Source organism: Phycodurus eques, chromosome 22 (assembly GCF_024500275.1).
Source record: "Phycodurus eques isolate BA_2022a chromosome 22, UOR_Pequ_1.1, whole genome shotgun sequence".
Classification (NCBI taxonomy): Eukaryota; Metazoa; Chordata; class Actinopteri; order Syngnathiformes; family Syngnathidae; genus Phycodurus; species Phycodurus eques.
Genome location: NC_084546.1, coordinates 9,483,450 through 9,496,922, shown reverse-complemented (window position 1 = coordinate 9,496,922; position 13,473 = coordinate 9,483,450). Strand labels below are relative to the sequence as shown.

The 13,473-nt window shown below is 42.5% G+C and overlaps 1 protein-coding gene across 3 annotated transcripts in view; it reads right to left on the bottom strand.

The window, feature by feature from the left end:
* foxp2 (forkhead box P2) overlaps positions 1-13,473 on the bottom strand; it is a 97,205-nt gene that overhangs the window by 83,023 nt on the left and 709 nt on the right. For all 3 annotated transcript variants that reach the window (XM_061667601.1, XM_061667603.1, XM_061667604.1), the window contains exons 2-3: positions 4,767-4,829; positions 4,231-4,298 (exon numbers count right to left, since the gene is read on the bottom strand). The gene's annotated coding sequence lies outside the window, so the exon portion shown is untranslated. The remainder of the gene's footprint in view (positions 1-4,230; positions 4,299-4,766; positions 4,830-13,473) is intronic.

The following is a 13,473-nucleotide window of genomic DNA, read 5'->3' as shown; positions in this document are numbered from 1 at the left end:
CTACTTACTGGGTTTTTGAAACAATTCATTCGGTTACGCTTGAGCGCGATGCACAATGCCTAGCAACACAAAACTGGGAACACGTAAATTTAGCTTTAATACGCACACGTAAAAGACAAAAACAGAAAAGCACCCTCTATCCCGGGGGTTACAATCCTAACCAATCCTGCAATAGACGAAATCCGCGACGTCACGACCATATATTCATTTGATCAGTTATCAGTTATATCAGTTATATATACATATATATATATATATATATATATATATATATATATATATATATATACACATACATATACATATATATACACACATACATATATATATATATACACATACATATACATATATATACACACATACATATATATATACACACATACATACACACACACACACACATATGTACATATATATGTACATATACACATACATATACACACCGGAAGCTGTGTCTATATTTGTCCGCCGGTGGATGGATTACAATTCTAACTCACACTAGTGGTAGGTTATAGTAAGATAGCCATGAGATAGATATAGCCATGTTTACTTTACCAAAGATGTTCAGTTGTGTAACATACGTCAGTTGTGCTTTGCAATAGGCACATTGCACATTAGCTTCATTTATTTAGTGTCAAATGATACCAAAGTGTGATCATTCTCTGTCTTTTACGAACTCTTTCCTCCTTGCTCCCGCTTATTGCTTTGCGGTAACAGTCCGTGTAGAAAAATAATCACTGCTTAATAATAAGTACAATTTACAACAAAAAAAAAGTAGTGAAGCCATAAAAAGACAACAGCGATATAGCGAGGGACGACTGTACGAGTTTTCCAGTTATGTATCCTACCTAAAGGGTTGGTGCGCCACACCAAAATTGTGAAATTTCTGGGAAAGGAATTCAAGTGAAGTTAAAGTGAATGGAAAGGGAGTGGGGGCTGGGGTGGGAGAGGGTGGGCATGGTGTTCCCCCTGAGTAGTGGAGAGCGGGTCTTGTCCAATAAACACAGGTGAGCAGCTCTACAGTGCAGGACCACCGACTTGACTGACAAGCGAGCGCTCTCACTGACCTCCATGCTTTTGTGTTACATGACAGAGAGGAGCTCGCCTGGACTGACAAAGACGAAAGCGTGTGCGGCTTGCACTAGGTGTGTGCGGGCCAGGAGGATTTTGGTGAGTTTGGCTGCTAAAAAAGCCGGGTGTGCGCACCGTGGCCGCCGAGCTGCCTTCACAGGTGAGCCGCGGGAGGAAACACCCGTGTGCATCGGATCCATTGGGAGAAAGTGAGGAGCTGCAAGGGGGGGGGGGAAATCGAGGCTGGAATATATGCAGTGTGCCGACTGAATCTTTTCCACATGATGGGCCTCGGGCTGTTTTTGTCAACTGCACTCTTGAGTAGCAAGGAGTCAGGTAGTGTGACCACATGATTGCCCAAGAGGCACTACAGTGAGAGATGGAGAAATGAGGAGAGAGCGTTAAAGGAGAAGCAAGAATGATGGGAGGGTGTGGGCGGTGGGGCGGTGGGGCGGCTTTTTGCAGGGACAGGGCCCATGCAGCAAGCATGATGAGGTGTAATCCCAAACCCCATTCAGAGTGCAGTGGAGTTTGTCAACATACACGCATTCACATTCCACTGTCTGTCAGCTCCATGACCCAAATCAAGCGTGCTGTGTTTCAACACACACGCACGCATGCACGCACACACACACACACACACACACAATTCCTGCCCTTTCCGCTTTCAAGCAGGTAGTCGTTGCACAGTCTGGGCTTGTGCTTACCCCTTTTCAAGCTGCGATCAAATGATCATTACGAACAAAAGACTTGGATCTTTGCCTCTCAAGTAAAAACCTTTTTCCACTGGTGTGGTTTGATTTCACGCTTACAAAATACAGAGTGCACAACAGCAGAAGAATGTACTGTAGTCGACTTACCGTGAATAAAGGAATTGTGTGAAAGAAAAAGCAAATTGATGCGTTTTTTTAACTGCAACTCCAGATAGCATAGAATCTGAACTAACTCCGACTCATCAGCAGGTACAAATCGTGTACATTTGAGGTCACGATGACGTCCCGGTGGAACACTGGACTGTGAAGGGCTTACATAAAGTGTGCGTACAGGCTGAAAAATTAGGCGGCGTGACAGTTTGGTGATAACACAGCAGTTCAATCTGTCAGGACAATCAGCATTTAGACCTTGGGAGAAGAATGTGCGACTGTGTGCGACCGATTCATTGGACATGATCAGCGGGCGAGTGAAGCCACTCGTAATTCTTCCCACCTGAAATCGTGGGTTCAAACCAATGTCAGGCCACTCTGATGTCATGCCTGTCTCAGGTTGAGTTTCACAATAATCTAGGGCTAGGAGTCCGGCTTCCGCATACAAAATGTCTCCAATTAAATTGTGTGGAAAGAATAACACGTGAAAGACAAGACCTGAGCTTGTTTGAAGAAATTATTTCAGGGGTGCTCTTCATGCAACCAACCTACGTCAGACTTATAACAGGATAAATACTGTACAGTAATAAACCATGTAGACTAGACAAAAATAACAGACGTTCATGTGGAGTGGTCGGAAATCTGCAATCAGCTCCTAATACAGTCTACTTTGGAGATGTGATGGGTTGCATATGGTTTTATGGTACTGTTTGGCAAAACACATTTCCCCTGTGAAAATAATGTGGCCCATTTAAAAACAGGAGAGGCCTCAATCTTGAGATCAGCTTGGGACAGGACGTCATTGGTCCATCAACTCTTGCTCCAATTTGCTCACACTATCAGACCCAAAAACCCCTTTAAATCCCCATATGGAATTTCCAAAAGTTCTTTTCGAAAAGTGTGAAGACAAAACAGTGGATCATACAGAATAGGCAGGAGATCCTTGGGAATGAGTGAAGGAAAGAAGGGAGATGGAACCTTTGATGAGTAAGAGTTTTTGTTAAGCGAGGGAGCTTAACTTTAAAATATTCCATGTGGTGGTGAATGGGGGATTGACCAGTGGTCCTGATCTGAGCCACACACTGGGGCACTGGGGTTAATGGTGGATAAAGATAAAAAAGGAGGGTTGCTTTGCTGAGCTCCATCCTCCCCCACTCGCTACCTTCAAGTTTCACCTCCTGCACCAATCCCAAATCAGCTAGACAATGGAGGCTGCCAATGGGGAATCATCGGGAGTCCTTTTGATTTCTCCCTTTACCCCCTCGACGGGTCTGAGTGGCCAGGGTAAAGATCCATGGAGGTTCGCCCACAGAGAGCGTCGACACTTAGAGAAACCATTTGAGGATTGGAAATGAAATGACAAGAGCTCTCTGATCTATGACAAGAAATCAATTTCAGACTGGAAATGTGAGCAGAGGGTTGCTCAGTCTGAACTGCAGTTGCTTTAAAGCTGCCAAGATATACTTAATTGATGGAGATTTTGTTAAATCACTATAAGTACAGCAATTGAGATTTTTTTTTTTTTGTTGCAATGATTAAAAGGAGTTTTCAGGCCAGTCAGTGTGCATCTGCTGGCCGAAAAAGAAGGAGTTCATCTTTGAAGCTATAACTGAGCACTTGACAAATTAGTGGGGGCTGGTTTTCAAATCTGTTTAAGGCAGGAAAAGTGTCTGGACACTGCTCAGGAGAGATACGACTCATAGGAGAGTGGACCTGGCAGGACGGTGGCCAACGTTAAAAGCCACTGCACTAGATGTTGGATGTTCTTTCATATTTTAGGTATCCAAAAACCCAGTGACACTGATACAATGATGATTGAAACGATGGGGAATCAATCAGGTTTTACAGTTTAATGATGACTGTATGACAAGTGCAGACTAAATTAGTCAGTTCAACTAAATGTTAAAAATGTTGCAGAATCAGTTTTGTCTAAAATGTACCAAATGCTTATTCACATGGTAAAAAGAGGCCCATTGTGTTCAAGCTAAATCTTTATATCTAACATGTTCCGAATTCTCTCTCTCTCTCTCTCTCTCTCTCTCTCTCTCTCTCTCTCAAAGAAGCTAACATGTTCCTGACTATGTAAACTTGCAAAACAATATTGTTTTTCCAACTATAACTCACCCTTTTGTGGTTTCAGCAGCTTGGACCCGGCCAAACCCATCACACTTCGTATGACTGATGTGCCTCATTATAGTGTACATGCTAAAACACAACACACGCCGGCATGCAGCAACAACAACAATGGGGGGGGGGGGGGGGGGGGGTAACAAATAAAAAATATTTCACTTACCACTTTGGACTTTACAGCGTGCGTCTTTTCAGGTTGTTTCTATAGGCGCACAGTAGGCATATTTCAGCCTAAAAACACAAGTGGGGAAATACATAGATTTTTGGATTAAAAGCAAAAGAGCAGTGCAGCTAACAAGACTGTGTTGGCCTTCTTGTCTCTGTGTGCAGACATCTGATTTACTCTATCACTTAAAGCTCATATAAGCCAGGTCCGCTACAAATCTCAATCAAGACGTCAACAAAATAAATAAAAAAAACACCAAAGCGTGCTCACATTTGTCCGCATATCATAACTTCTAAGCAAGAGTAGATTGAAAAGCTTTGAGGTGTGAAACAGGCACAACTGGAGGGGCAATTCTATCAAGGTGGACAAGATTTGTTACATTTGAGAGAGCGTAATAATAGGCTCCTCTTGACCTCAACTAGCCACTACAATCAATCTACAGAGCTTACAGAACTGCACCAGAGTAGAAAGAAAAGGTCCATGAGAAAGTTTTAAGTTCATTTGAACACTGATGGACATGAAATCATACTTACTCCTAAGGGATAGAACTTGCGTTGCCCGTCACGAGGGAGGAGGAGTCCCACAATGGCAGCAATCTGTGACATGAGGTGTATCGTTAGTCCACATTTATTTTACATCATCTTTATACTTAATGTTTCCACAAGGTGCATGTTGAAGTGCGGCTGCTGGCATGTGCGGGCTCGATTGGGTCTTGCATAACTATTTTGTTTCTGTATGGCTTGTAGGTGAAGGCAATAAACTGTGGAACAACAAAGTGCACCTGGATTTTGCTGTGAAACAGGAGAATGTGTGTGTGCTTATAGTCAGACATACATACACACACACATACAAACACACACACACACACAGACAGACACATTACTCTCTCTGAAGTTAAAAGGTACAACGCCTGAAGGCACACAATCTCAACACCAAATAAATCATTGCGTTACTCTGATAGACAATTGATTCCTCATCCATTTCCATTAAGCAGACTATACAGTCAGTGTAAACGATATGGGATCTATCGACTTCAGATATCATTAGAAAAAGTATACAAAAACGAAAATCCAGGAGCAAAGTACTATGCAGCATTCACTAAGAAATTCAATTCATGTGATGGAAGCATGCCAGAGCTGGCATGAGGGGCACAAAGTGGCCCGGATGTTCCTCTCAGATTCTTTCTCTCTTAATCTCCCAGAATTCCAATGACCCCTACAGGCAAGCGGGAACTGCTGAATCCTGAGGAATGTGCTCTGTGAACTGTACCAAAAAAAAAAAAAAAAAAAAAAAAGCCTGAAGCTCGAAGAGCACAGCTGAAAACAAAACATGCCAACTGCTATAATTTCTCACTGTTTTGAGTTTGCGGAAAATGCTAGACAGATTGCTCGTTCAGTACTGAGCCATAGTGGCGTGCGTGCATGTGGAAAGAAAAATAAAAGGTTTTATGTTTAAAATCAAACCCCTCGTGAATGTTATGTGTCCAGCAGTAAAATCTACCAATCAATTTGTGGACTTTGATGGCAAAAGCTGGCATGTGCTACTGACTTTAAATTATTTACCACTAAATTGACTTTAATGTCAATACATCACTTGGCCATGCATGTCGTATTTTATTGAGTCAAAAAAAAAAAAAAAACACCATTTGGAAATATTAAGTCTACATGACCTCCAATTGGCAGGAATTTACAAATTCCACACATACAGTATCTGGATACCAAAAATTAAAATCCATTGGTAAATTCTATCTACTTATAAACATTGCAGTGCATAAAAGTATTCATGAAGGCCTAATAATGCTATAGGCTGATATTTACATACAGTACTTGAACACTAAGTGAAGATAAACTATTCGAGTAGGGGCCATAAATACCTCCACGGTACAGAAAAAAGGAGGGTCCAGTGATGAAAGAGGACATTATGCTAACAAGTAAGATTACAGTACACAATAAGTTTATCTTAAAAGTAAATACGGTGTTGGAAGAGGAGGAGGGGTGTGTTGTGCATTATGGAAAGTCGTCTGCAATATTTCTGTAAAGACCAAATGCTCCTTATCAGTGCTCGTCGAGCAATTCAGGGCCGCTCAAGGAAAGATGAGTCTGGGAACTGATTCTATTCATGGTCAGACGTGTAATTACCCTCAGCTCACAGTCTAGACCCGGGCCGCTTTCACAGTATTTAAGACCCTGTGTGCAACGTGCCCACGCCGGCTCCCAGCGCCGAGCCGCGCGCGTTAAATCTGCAGGCAGATAAATTAGTAAAGAATGCAATAAAATGGACACAATAAAGGGAACTTCATCCTTCTCGCTCTTAAATGAGATTTCTTTGAAATGCAGATCAGCGGCTCCAGATTAGCGAATTTTAGCTGCTGTCAACATCATAACAAAATACAAATGCGATTGTTCGCCGACGCCTTATCTCCTTGCTTCCATCTGCTGGCTGGTTATTTACTCCCCCCTGATTTAGTATGCAGATCTAAATAAGTCGCATCAAAAGGAGGGCTTACTGCACAATGGCTTCTTAAGCTTCTACATCAAGGTATTTGAGGAACCGGTAGTCACATGAAAAGGCTGCCCATCAAAGACCCATCTCTAATGAACTCTCCCCGTATCAGAGGGGGCTTGTGGCTTTAATGCCTGTGTCTGTACGGGGGGAGCACAAATCACCAAGCCATGGCTGGAGGGGGCTCGCGGTGGTCTTCGGTTATCAAATGAGATTAGCTCGGCACAGGCGTTAGTCAGGTTTTTCCATCGTCCATTCAACGGAGCCAAGTGGGGCTGAGGATGGCACTCGTGAAAAGTACTAGACGACAAAGGACAACCAAACATAGCCACAGGTTGGTAACTTATTATACGAGGAGCAGTCAATAAGTAATGAGCCTAATTTAATTAAACCCACTAATAATTGATTTTTCTGAAATGTTCACAGTTTGTAGTTTAAATATTTGTTGGAAGGTTTATTTGAAAAGGTTGCGTTTAAACCTGTACACTTCCTGTCAGCCGTTTTGGAAATGACGTCATTGTTGGACGCCCATCAGAAGCAGAGAGTTGTGATTGAATTTCTTGCTTTGGATGGGGAATCGCCACTATTGTTTTTCGATAGGTTGACAAATTGTGGGAATGGGGTGACATCAATGATGACATATGATGGGGATGTCATCAATGGTGACTCTAAGATCTTCTCTGATCAGTCCCTCCACCGTAGAACTATTCTCACAATTAACCACTGAAGATGATCTGCCGCTCCTTTCCTTGTCACTGAGGTCACTCAAAGCAGGGTCTTGTTATTTGCCTTTGATCCTGGACACCCACCATTTGACTATACTGTAGCCTGTTGCAGCTTCCCCGTACACAATTTGCAACCTTTTGAAAATGTTTAGTGGTGGTTTCCCTTCCAAAGCCAGAAATTCAATCACAGCTCTGTGCTTTTGACAGGCATCCAATGATTACCTCATTACCAAAATGCCTGACAGGAAGAGGACAAGTTTAAACAACACTTTATTTTTTTATTTTTTATAAACCATCAAACAAGTATTTAAACTACAAACTGTGAATAAAACTCTCAATTCGGAGTGGGTTACATTACATTGGGCTCATTGCTTTTTGACTGTCCCTCGTAACAAGCTAATGGCTACATGCTAGTGCAACAGCTTTAAAATCAAACCACCTCATTGGACACTTATTTTATATATCAGAATAACCTAATGGGATTCAACATGAAAGCAGCACCAGAAAATATAAAGAACACTACATGCAATACAATACAGAAAATAATCAGGCTCAGAAAGGAAATTTTCGCTGACTTATTTGGAGAGTCTTCTTGATGTAGCTCTTGTATTGGATCTAATTGGACTTGCATGTGTACCTAATGTTGAGACGAGGTTTAATTAAGGGAGATAAAAAGGCTCGATTATTCCTCCGTTTTTCTCTGGAGGCTTGCAAAAAGCACTTTTTTTTGGGCAGTGCTCTTGCAATAACCTTTAATTTTATGGTGTAGGCCGGATTACAAGTGACAATCACCAGACTTAGAATAGGGGAACTGCGTGGCAAGACTGCACGATCTGCTCCTCCCACCCTCCTCCTCTTCATCGCCATCTTCATCACTGCCGACACCATCCAGCTTTGTGTGCATGAGGCCCCCACCAACACGCACGGCGTTTACCAGCGAACAATTAGCCCTAAAGCAAAAGCAGGGCCCAGTGCTAGCACATGTGGTTAAGAAGCGAGCACTGCGGGAGAGCGCCAGATGATGAAGGGATGAGGATGGGAGGAGCAGCTGGAGGAGGAGGAGCACGAGGAGGGAGCAAGTCGTGTGCCAGACACGCGTATACCACTTTTTTTTTTTTGGGACTACTTCCTTTAACATTCACTCAAAGAAAGAGAAGATGCTAATCACATAAAAGTGCCCATAATTAGCCACATTTTAGGAAGCCAGCCAGATTGAACCACGAGGGCATCTCCTGGCTGAGTCACCCCCGACACCCCCCCCCCCCCCCCCCCCCCATCCCTTCCACTTCTCCTCACCCCCGCCTCCAGTGTCTCGTGTGCAGCATGCCAACTGGGCTCGGTGCCAGTCGCGTTCGCAACCATGAGGGATCCTTGTCGTGGCGCCTTGTTTAATGAAATGACAAAACAACAGATTTGCATATGCAGAAACAGGTGTTGAAACACGTTTGACTCGACCCCCCCCCCCCCCCCCCCCCACCCTCAGAAAAAAAAAAAAAAAGAAGAATGAAAAAGTTTTTGTGCAACAACAGCTGCTTGGAGGTATTTAGGCTCTGATGGGCACTCAAGTTGGCACCATCTGCCCTGCTGCTCACCAGAAGTGACCGTCTAAATAAAAAGACTCATCACATATCATGAAAATATACCATTGTTTTAAAGCAACCGCTCTATTTGTGAAAAGTGTGTCCGAAAAGCTTAAAGTTGTGATCCACTAGTAGCCTGTAATAACGCTCCCACCGATACGCTGCCTTCAAACCAGAGCCATGCGTCATCTTAAACTTTATACACTCCCCGCACGGACGAAGCCAAACCCCAGCAAAGCCGCTGTGGTGGAAACACAGCCATTGTTTAGAGTAGGATTAGGGCTTGTCGTCCAACAGCCCGAGATGCCTTCAGATGGTGAAAGAAGATAAAATCCCTCCACTACGGTGGCAAACGCCAGCTAAAAATGAACATTTGTGAGAATGTCAAATGTCCCCCTCCACATTTCATATAGACAAAAATCTTGGCCAAAAGGGAGGGCAGACTTAAAACATCCCCTTTGTCCTTTCATGAAAGACACTGTACGGCACTCCAGACCAACAAATACCCTCATCATCACCTCCCATCCCCCAGCTTCCGTCCTACCCATCCTTGTTTTATTTGGCCGAACGAGACAGAAGGAACAAACCTGAGACAGTCGTGACCCTGCGCGAGCGCTCTAGCTTGGTCTAGAGCGACGCCAGCAGAAGGCAGCACCATATGCCCTCAGCCCCGAGCTGGATGCTCTTTCTGCGGCCTAATGTGCCTGTCAAAAAGTGTTACTGTCACAAACCAGCCCCTGTACACCCTCTACCACTCTCTGCTTTATTTGCTCCTCTCACAACATACTTTCCTTTTGGGTCCTAAGTGAAAAGGTACCAGTAAATGCCATTTGTTTACAACTCATCCGAAATTAAATTTAATCGGCGACCAGAGTAGTGCGGCTAAAATAACAAGACATTTGACAGTTGCCGATCTCAAATGACCAAACTTTCGCTCTTCCCAACATCAAAACAGATGAGGTAAGGACTCGCGCAATAGGCACAACTGTTAGCCTCGAGTGCTGACGACAAGTGACAGGCTCGCCGTCACATGTGGTTAGGAGCTCTGAGATGACCTTGCCTTTTGCCACAAGTGACCTCTTATCTTTAATTCGGAACAAACACCCCCAAAACCAACACCCTTTTTTTCCACCCTGAAGAGAAAGCCATTCATCAGACCATGACCACAGCATGTAAACACTTGATTGTTAAATGAATGGAGGGGAAGATAACAGTCTGTTACTGAGGGCGGTGATGGAAAAGAGATGGTCCGCTAGTGTTTTGCAAGCACGTTTCACACAGTCCGTGTGAAGTTCTCCCACCCTGTTAAGTCGAAAGAAAATTTCGTCACACATCTAAACAGGGAGGAAAAAGTATGTGAACCCTTAGGAATTTCTGGATAAATTGGTCGTAAAATGTAGTCTCCATTTCTAGACAATTTGTCTAACTGTGGACTGATGAACGTAAAGATTCTTAGAGATATTTTTGTAACCTTTTCCAGCTTTATACAAGTCAAGAATTCTTAATCCTAGATCTTCTGAGAGCTCCTTTGACAAGAGGCAATTCTAAACTGGTGTGTGTTTTCTCATAGCCAGAGCAGCTTTAAGCCACACCTCCAATCTTGTCTCATTGATTGGTATCCAGGTTGGCTCACACCTGACTGATTAACTCTTGGAGAAGCCATAGCCTAGAGGTTCACTTCCTTTTTCCTCCCTGTCCTTTGAATGTTTACATGTTATTTTCTTTAAAAATATGAAAACATAATGGTTTGTGAGGTATTCATTTAAGCAGACTGTTTGTTTATGCTTGTGATTTAGATGAAGATCATACTACATTTTATGACCAATGTATGCAGAAACTTCATAAATTCCAAAGGGTTCAAATACTTTTTTCCTGCCCCTGTAATTATCTGACTGAATTATACTGTTTCTCGGTGTGAAAGGGGCTACTCTACTCAACCGAGAACCAATAGGAACAAGGTGCTAAAATTATAAAACGTTACATTAATAAATATTTTATAAATTACCGTACTCGCATCCAAATGTTATGTTCTTTCTCCAAGACAGACTTTTTACACATTAGATTGAGTTTAGAAAGCCAGCGTCACAACGTCAAAAACATTTAGCACGAACGAGTCCACAGTCTCCTTGCTAATCCTCGTACCCTGACTGCCTAACCCAGCCCTGACCAAGAAGCTGTGGCGATCCAGTTTGGCTTAAGTGACCCGGAGCAGAAGTAAAAAAGTCTGAGCTGTCCCAAGACCCTTAGCAACTGGGCACACAAAACATCATTACAGTGATGTGGATAATTATGGTGCAAAAGGGTGGCCTCTTAAGCACGTAATACACTCTTTTATCTCCAGAAGTAAATCTTTCCGAGGCTGACAGCTTGCAGCGTATGATCCCAGTAAACAAATACTTTTGTGCGGCACAAAAGTGCCATTAAAGGCCAAAACTGTCAACACAAATTCCATTCTTACTTTGTGAGAGAAGGGGGCAGGGGGGGACTCAACGTGATCACTTCTGGTTGCCTTAACATGCATGGAGGTTGTCATAGAAACATTGGTGGGAAGTTAAAAGGGATAAAAGCCGAAGATCTTTCATTTAATTGCCTTTCTGGATTAGCAACAGGGTTGAGTTAGCCTTATTTTTTGTCGATTTTTACAGCTAATGCGCACATGACAGACGTGTTAGGGCAGGGCTGAGCAACCTACGGAGCATGAACTCCAGAGCATATGATCCGGATAACTGTTATTCTAAAAACAAATACGACTGCAGAGGAATTGTTATAAAGAGGCCTAATTCGTATTTGTATATTAGTATGGGCATTGAAGGACTTTTATTTTTTTTTTAAAGTGTCGGTTCCTTCCCCTTGAGTTAAAGGGATGGATAAGTAAATGCATAACTGACCATTTCATCAACTAAACTAGATGTAGCTGATTTTTGGCCATGTTTCTGCTTTATGTGTTGTATCTGGCCTCGCTCCATTGTCCATCTAAGCTTCCGTGCGCAAAGTTTCCAGGAATGACAAATAAATTGCACGGCATTTTCTACCTCAGCTCAGTTCGGAAGCAGTGATTCCGACCTTTGAAGATTTTTTTTTTTTTTTTTTTTTTTTTTTTAAAACACACACACACTCGCATCCAGCAGTATTCACAGAGCTGAAAACTGAGACTTGATTTTGATAAATGATTGAAACTTATGACAGGTTACACACATTAATCCAGTGGAGGGCATTCATTTTCCTATTACCATAATGTAGAGCACGACCGCCCGATGATGAATGCAGCAATCAAAAAATGGATGCCGAGCGGGGAGAGTGGCTTTAATAAGTGCTCCCAACAATGGTCAGGAGACTAATGGCAAATCTTTTTTATTTATTTATTTTTTAAATATAAAATGAAGTGACCTTTTTTTTTTGTGGCACAGCAGAGTCTAATAAACAAGGGCTGTTTTAAAACTGCTTGAAGAAATGATTACAGGGCCACTCCAACAAAGGGGCTGATTGTGCACTGTCACCGACATATTTCACGAGGGCCGTTTATTGGCGCCTGCACCTTTGAAGCGCCAGAGCTGCTGAGTGAGGCGGGAACGGCGTGGTGCACACCTGCATAACTCGGGAGGGAACACCTGTGCACCCTGCGGCTCCCGCGAGGAGGGTAGCTGCGGCTGACCTCGGGGTGGCGTGGTCACCGAAGAGAAATATTGATTTGTGCCGTATTTGCTATGGGCAGGACAGTATCGATACAATACAGATGCTACAGTATCGACACAAACGGATAATATGTTGATACTGCCTCATTTTACATGATGCATTTCTGTATTGTAAATTATTGGCCGTCGGAAGCTTTATTGTAAAATTATGAGAGAAAGATGTTTCCTTAACTTTTAGTATGTTTAATGTGCAAGACATGTTAGTTCTCCCTTTCATAGTTCAATACCATAATGCTATTGACATCACTGGAAAAAAATATTGATAATATCCTAGTGTGAGTGATTGCAACCCATGAGAACAGTAACAGGATATCTCACTATCATTTGTGACATTTTCATATTTAGTCCAGATGTTAAAAATGTGTCATATGACTGAGCGGGATGATCAAACATGGTATTGTTAATTGTGACAGTGATCATGCATACATTTGTGTTGATTCCACATAAAAGAGTGCACTTGTGAGTTTACGGCCAGAATCAATCTTTTCTTAGGAATCCTGTCAAACAAAATACTCTCAAATGTGGACCATTGATTGCAAATGAGATTTGCCATTCGGCACACACACAAGTGGCATTTCTCTCACAAATGTAATGTTGCAAAAATGTGTACATAATGATGAATTATTACAATTGTGGCAATTGTTCATTGTGTTCACTGAGAAAATAATTTTTTTGAAAAGATTATTTTTCATTTTTGTTGAGCACAGTTTATGCATCTTAAATGTAAGATAGACTGTATAT